Source organism: Leptonychotes weddellii, chromosome 10 (assembly GCF_054177405.1).
Source record: "Leptonychotes weddellii isolate Sample4059 chromosome 10, ASM5417740v2, whole genome shotgun sequence".
Classification (NCBI taxonomy): domain Eukaryota; kingdom Metazoa; phylum Chordata; class Mammalia; order Carnivora; family Phocidae; genus Leptonychotes; species Leptonychotes weddellii.
Genome location: NC_138378.1, coordinates 80,152,072 through 80,160,035, shown reverse-complemented (window position 1 = coordinate 80,160,035; position 7,964 = coordinate 80,152,072). Strand labels below are relative to the sequence as shown.

The 7,964-nt window shown below is 40.4% G+C and overlaps 1 pseudogene; it reads left to right on the top strand.

The window, feature by feature from the left end:
- Positions 1-1,256: 1,256 nt before the first annotated feature.
- Positions 1,257-1,651, top strand: LOC102747997 (small ribosomal subunit protein eS26 pseudogene; annotated as a pseudogene).
- Positions 1,652-7,964: the final 6,313 nt, after the last annotated feature.

The following is a 7,964-nucleotide window of genomic DNA, read 5'->3' as shown; positions in this document are numbered from 1 at the left end:
TGTAATCTCAATCAAAATAACAATGGGAATTTTTATACAACTTGATGACCCAATTATAAAATTAATCTGGAAGAATAAATATATGAGAAGAGTTTAAACATTTTTAGAAAACGAGTATACTTCCCTTACTGAATATATGTTATGTAGCAGCATTTCAAACAGTAACAACTGACTATCCAAAAGAGAAAGAGAAAAATGTCTTCTACTTTACACAATATAAGAACAACAAGAAAGTTATTCCAGGGTGGTCTTAAAATCTAAAACTAAAATCGAAACTATAAACATGATCAAAGAAAAGATACATTTTTAAATAAACTTTTTAGAGTAATTGTAAATTTACAGAAAAGATGTAAACATAATACAGAGGACTCCCCTAAACTGTAAATCCCTCACCTAATTTTCTCTACTATTAACATCTGATATCGCCATGGTACATTAGTCAAAACTAATTACCAAAATGCTGGTATGCAACCATTAACTAATCATCAGACGTCATTCAGATTTTTGCCAGTTTTCCATGACAGCCCTTTTTCTTTCTTATGATGGGAGATCTTACTATGTTGGAAAACCTTTTCTAAGACATGAAACTGAGACACCATAAAAGAAAAGATTGATAGACTTGGCTGCATAACATAGACTTGGCTGCGTAACAGTGAAAATGTTTCCATATGAAACACCCTGTGTACATAATGAAAAATCAATGAAAATGTCAACGTGTATTTATTAATTTTTTCATCATTCCTTACTCAGCCCTGGAGACAGAGCAGTGAACAAAATAGGCAAAATCCTGTGTATCCCTAACACTACTTTCTAATGAGAGGGAAGAGACAAGACAACAAACCAAACAAATAATCAAGTTTATAGTCTATTAAAAGGTGTTAAATGTTATAGGTAACAATAAAGCAAGGAGAGGAATGGGGAGTTCTAGGTGGGAGAGGTGGGACCAGTGGGAATATATCATTTTCTTTTCTTTTTTTTTTTTTTAAGATTGTATTTATTTATTTATTTGTCAGAGAGAGGGAGAGAGCATAAGCAGGGAGAGCAACAGGAAGAGGGAGAAGAGGGAGAAGCAGACTTCCCATGAGCAAGGAGCCTGATGAGGAACTCTATCCCAGGACTCTGAGATCACAACCTGAGCAGAAGGCAGGAGCTTAACCGACTGAGCCATCCAGGCATCCCATCTATATTTTCAATAGAGCAGTCAAGGTAACCTTCAATAAGAAAGTGTCATTTAAAAAATAACAAGGACTCTCTCGGGTCTCGCTACCAAGATGACCAAGAAAAGAAGGAATAATGATCGTGCCAGAAAGGGCCGCGGCCACGCGCAGCCTATTCGCTGCACCAACTGCGCCCGTTGTGTGCCCAAGGATAAGGCCATTAAGAAGTTCGTTATTCGGAACATAGTAGAGGCCGCCGCCGTCAGGGACATTTCCGAAGGGAGTGTCTTCGACGCCTATGTGCTTCCCAAGCTGTATGTGAAACTACATTATTGTGCGAGTTGTGCCATTCACAGCAAGGTAGTCAGGAATCGCTCTCGTGAAGCACGGAAGGACCGAACACCCCCACCCCGATTTAGACCTGCGGGTGCTGCCCCACGACCTCCACCAAAGCCCATGTAAGGAGCTAAGTCCTTAAGGACTGAAGAAAAGCTGTTCTCCAGAAAAAAAATAAATGGCAATTACACATCAAAAAATAAAAAATAAATAAAAAAAATTTAAAATGACAAGGAATAAAACTATACATATCTGGGAGATGGTGTTTCAGGCAGAGACGAGCCAGAACAGAGTCCGGGCATATATTCCCCTGCGGCCCGAGGGGAGTAACCCAGGAGAGTCATCCAGATGAGATCTGAGCGATAACAGTGCCCAGACTGGGAAAGGCCTCCAAGGCCAGCATTTTTGAGTTTTGAGTTTTGTTTCTGTTTTGTTTTAATTTGTTCTCACTGAGTATATAGTAAAGTAAAATGTAATATTCCTAATATAAAAGAACATTCAAATAGCAACAATATATTATCATCAACCCTAAGGACAAAAACAAATTAAAAGTAAGGAGCTTAATGCTCCCTGTTAAAAATAGATTTTCTTCCCCTCTTTTTTTCTTAGAGCATTGACTTTAGAACACTTGTAACTGTAGGGTACTTTCTCATCTCTTTGAAATATATATATAAATCTTTTTGAAAACTAGATAGGCCTTTTGTCAGCTTTATGATCCAAGACTGGCTTTCTCAAGGACCTGGGAACCATCTATTTGAAATGTAATCATCAAGGGAGAGAGCACCACCATCTCCCTATTTCCTTGGGAGGCTAGCACCTACCTTTAGTAGGCACCTTGCTCCAAGTTGCAAAACTACCTCTTGTCATAAAGCTTGTTTTTCCTCTGGATAAAGCCGATTAGCTAGCCCTGATGGTCACTGCAATTACCAGGTGAATCCAGGATAAACTGTGTGTGACAAATGGTGCTCTTCAGTCCAGTTGTTGTTTATCTTGAGAATATGTACAGAATGGCTTGAATCTGCTTGGCTGTATAAAGGTTTCCTGTATAAGAGATTCCTTTCTGTTTGTGCAGTCTCTTAGTGGATTGCCTGTGATGTGCCTTACATTCTAGCTTGATGCTGCTTCAAGAACAAAATTGTTTCCTTTCTCTACTACCTTTATGGAGAGGTTTTCTGTGTTGGGAGATTTGGGTTTTCATTGGATTTCCCCAACACAACCCATATTGCGTGCTTGCTATGTATTAGGCACTGTCGTGAGTGTTGACATGTTTAACATCCTCACATAATCAATAAGAAATTTGCATCAATGAGAAAAGCAAAATAACCCAGTTGGAAATTAGGAAGGGATATTCACATGCCATTAACAGAAGAAAGAAAGAAACATAAGAAAGAAAAATAAAAAAAAATTAAGTGACAGTCTTTTTAGGAATAAAAAATAAAAACTAAAAGAAGTTAGATATGTTTTCTCTATCAGATTGACAAAAAGGAAAGAAAGAAAGAAAGAGAAAAAATGATAATTCGATGGTTTGACAAAAGCACGGAAAAAGAGACGCACATACTATAAAAGGGACTCTAAAATAGAAAAACATTTTTAGAATACATTAGCAGGATCTCTCAAGCTGAAATCAGAGATATATATACAATATGTATATGATTTTTAATGTGCTTTCTTCTTATGCCTTTCCAAACACAAGACTTTAGCCTTTTTCCTCCCTAAGTGTCTTTCTGCCCAGCACAACATTCACACTTGTTTAAAAAGCAAGATTAAGGAAATGTAAAGCTTGTCAAACAGAGAATAGCTTGGCAAGTCAGGATAATGTCTTGCTAAGTATTTCTCAAATTCCTTCACCTCCCTCTTTTAGCATAATAACCACCAAAGTTGGAGATCTTTTCTAATCTAAAGGAGGTCTACCTGACCTCTAGTAAGGCCTAGCAGGAATCTGGAAGTGGGAAGATAATGCTCAGGGAAAATGAAAGGAAACTTGCCCTCTCCAGGTAGGAATGTGTGAGGGAGGGAGGGAGGGAGAGAAAGGAAGAGGTATGGGTTAAAATGAGCAGATGAGTGGCCTGCTTTGCCATTCCTGGGAGGGGAGCTATTGCCCCACACCTATTTAGAAATCCAGAGAGAATTTCCCAGGCTGCTTTCCAACCCCACCAGGGGTGTTACCACAGCAGACTAGGGGGACAGCATTCTCCAGCAGAAGGCTTGGCCTTCTCAATCCACTCTCAAGTCCAAAGTGGTGTGTCACTAAGTTAATAATCACCAGACTAGTCATGGAGACCACCATAGCAAGATGAAATGGCCCTGCCACAGAGGCCGGGGGGCAATTCACTGAGGAAACTGATGGAAGGTGCAGCATTCACTTAGGAGCCTACAGCCAACAGGACCGGAAGTAGGGCTGAGTCCGCCAAAAACACCACTGGGCCCCAACCAAACCAAGAGAGAAAAATCTTGAGTTACACCAGCTATTGACTCAAGTCAACTGTAAATATCAGTAGGGCAAATGGCGGGCCGCAAGGAGAACTGCCTAGAACACTTGCCTCTGACTCTTGCCAGTCTCCAGAGTTCAATTTTGGGATCCCGTAAGTGTATACTCTTAAACCAAAAATTCCACTCTAGAACTCTAGAATATCTATTCTACAGAAATTCTCACTCATGCGTGTGAGACATTTCACTATAGAATTACATGTAGTAGCCAAATATTAGGGGAAAAATGCAATGCTCAAATAGAGGAAAGTAGAATTAAATACATCAGGGAACCACCGAACTATACTGTACTATTTGAAGGTTACAAATTGCAGTGCCTGGGTGGCTCAGTCAGTTAAGCAGCCAGCTCTTGATTTCGGCTCAGGCCATGATCTCAGGGTCCTGGGATCGAGCCCTGTGTCCAGCTCCATGCTCAGTGGGGAGTCTGCTTCAGGATCCTGTCTCTCCCTCTGCCCCTCCCCCTGTTCCCTTTCTCTCCCTCTCCCTCTCTCTCTCTCAAATAAATAAATAAATCTTAAAAAAAATTACGAATCATATGTAACTCTTTATATACTGGCATGGAATAATGACCAAAAAATACTGTCTGTTTCTTATAAAAATCAAATTGCACAGCAATATGTATAAGATGATCTGATTGTTGTAATAAATTACATGTTTAGACTATACCTTTTATCCACATGAATAGTTTTGTGCATTGTTTTATGCATTTTTTCCTTCCTTTCTCATGACCTTTATATGTCAGGATAAACTAATACATTACAACAAAAAGCCCTCATGACAAATGGCTTAAGAAAAAAGTTTATTTCGGGGCGCCTGGGTGGCTCAGTTGGTTAAGCGACTGCCTTCGGCTCAGGTCATGATCCTGGAGTCCTGGGATCGAGTCCCACGTCAGGCTCCCTGCTCAGCAGGGAGTCTGCCTCTCTCTCTGACCCTCCCCCCTCTCATGCTCTCTATCTCATTCTCTCTCTCAAATAAATAAATAAAATATTAAAAAAAAAAAAAAGAAAAAAGTTTATTTCTCACTCATATAACAGATTATGTGTGAATGGACCAGGTCAGCGGAACAGCTGTGCTCATTACTTAATGAGGAACCCAAGTTCCTTCCAACGCATCTTCCCCATGCCCTTGGGCATTGTTGCCATCTTCATGGTCAAAGCTGGATCACTTCCTTGTCTGAAAGGGCATGCCTGATGTCTTAAGTTCCAGACTGTGAGTGGAATCTATCACTTCTGCTCTCCTTCTTTTACAAAAAGATGAGTCACATGGCCACAGAAACCCTTAAGACCTAGGTATCATGTAACCATGATGGCCACTATGGGCCCAGCCTCCATTTGTGTGGTATGTGGCCTGAATGGATTTTACCAAGCAATGAACAATCTTTATCATACCTCCCTGACATCCTAGCTTTTGTAAGAAAATTCTGAAATAATTTAAAGATATTATTTACTATTTCTTCCATTGGATTTCTATTTTTTCAATAATCCTACAGTTGTAATAACTATCTAGCTTTACCTCTGTGTTTTATGGGCTTTGTTTCTCACTGCTATTTTTTTTTAATTATTTCCAGCTTTCTCACTCGTGAGTTCTTAATTTCAATGCAGTTCTCAGTAAGTTACAAATATTTTATTGATTTATCTTTTCAAGAACAGCACATTGGTAATTTGCTCTCTGATTTCTTCCATCTCTCAGAATGCCTTTCTATTGCTCTTGCACATGAATAATCTTCAGACAGGGTCACAGTGATTTTTGCTGCAGAATTCAGTGTTGGTTCATTATCTTTTGGAACTGAATATTTCCAAGGGAAAGTTTATACTGGCAGTCACTAGAACGTTCTGCCTGGATACAGAAATTTCAATAAGATTCTCCAAACAAGGATTGTTTTAGCTAATTTTTTCCCAATTGCATAACTGATATGAAGATTCAAGTCTCTCCTGAGCCTGTGAAAACTCTGTTTTTTTGTTTTTTGTTTTTTTTTCCTTTGTTGTTTCTTCAGTCCAAGTTCTCTTTCTTTTTCTGGAAGTCACCTTATATTCGATCTCCTGAGTAAGTTCATCATGACTCTTTTAGTTCATTGTTAATAATGTCATCTTCCATGTTCTATAGTTCATGTTTACCTTCCTTCCTTCGCATACAGTTCATCTGTTCAGTATTTTATGCTGGGGAGGGGAAATTTTTATTTTGATAAAATTCAGAGTGTAGAGAAGGTCCACTGTGGTATTTCTATATAATAAAGCATGAGGCTGTGGTTTGTGTTTTTGTTTTTTTTTAATCATTCCTTACCTTAAACTCTTCCCTTTTCATAGATGCAGTGGCGTTTTAAGCTCTTTCAAAAACACAAAATAAAGTTTCTGAAGTTATCTCCAGTTCCAGGTAGTAAGTTTGCTTCATAGGGAGATTTTCTGCTCTGATTCTTTAAATCCCTTTCTGATGAAGGGCTGAGACTTTTTTGTATGTCTGTTGATTTTCCCCTACTTTATTCATCCTAAAGTGTGGGGGACTGTTGGTGGTTGGACAGGAGGAAAGAACAGTCCAGAATTAGGAAAGGAGACTTTTTTAAAAGAATGTCTTGTTCTCTTTGTAAATGCTTTGTGGTCCATATATGGGAAAAAAGGAGATTTTGGCTTTGCCCTGTTTCCACAGATCAGAGTTGGATTGTCTGTGAGGAGGCGGAAGGTGGGGATGGCCAGGGGGAGCCTCAGGTCAGGGTCTCTGCAGCTGTGATAGAGGGTTTCTTTTCAGTTTACCCTTGAGTCTCAAACCGAGCAAGAGTATATTGCCTTCCCTTTCCTAACAGATTTGAATTCTCTTATTAGAAACAAGACATGGGCAGGACCATCTGCTATGCTCATCTCACTCTTATTGGGGATTAGCAGGAAAACACCAAAAAGTGCCACAAGTTCCCTTTGGCACCATCCATGGAATGACTTTTCCACTTCACAGAGAAATGTTTTATGTAAAATGTTTTTGTGTTTCATGTAAAAACCATTGTTCCTAGAGCAGGTATCATAAAATTCCTCTAAGAGGACTACATGGCTGTCCTGGGAGAGAATAAATTACGGATGCAAATCCTGGACTGTACCTTTGATCAGGAAGCTTGTAGATGTTGATGACTTCCTTAGGGCTTAAGAGGAAAGCTGAAGCTTGTTGAAATTAAATGGGATCCAACCAGGCAGGTTTAATAGATCTTTACCTCTTTGAAGAGAGGCCTGTCGGTATTAAGCACTGGAAGGCTATAAACAAATTTCAGCATCAGCCAAAATCTCTGCCCTCTGTGCCCTGAGCAAAGGAATTTAAGGTCAGAACAATGTTTCCAACTTGCTGGAAGAGAAGCCCAGCTCAGCCCACTGAGACTCCGCCAGAAGCCATGGACAGCCCCTTCACCGCCGTTACCCTCACTCCACTGCAGGCCGCTTTGGGGCAGAGAACCTTCAGACAGGTAAAGACTCCCACCTTGAAGCTGAGACCTAACAGGAAGGGAGATGGTCTAATATCGTGTAGGCATTGCATTAGTAAGAGATCCCTGTGTATGTGAAAACTGTCAGACGGGTTCTGACTTTGAAACCCTGAAATTTTACTCTCAGTTCTACAAAAGGCATTAGGTCTCTGGTCTAGCCCTGAGAGGGCAACATTCCTGCGGTTGGCAGCTCCCTGCAGCTCATTCTTTCTGTATCAGACATTCGCTGAGAACGCACACGGATGCCTACCACGATCTGTTGATGCTCGTGTATCCTCAGTTTCTGAAAGAGCTGAGATTTGCTCTCCTCCCTAACTTCTCGAGGGTTTGCTCCTGCCTTCCCCCTTCACAGCTCTCAGCACTGCCGCTCCACCTAGGACTGCATCCACTTATTCCCCAAAGCAGCTTTACTCGCTCCTACACAGTGATTCATAGTTTGGTCAGAGCCCCTTCTGGAGCATGCTGTCGCTTACAGTGTTTTTTACCGCGATTCCTCTGACATGGTGGAGGGCATTCTTCCCTCCTTTGCT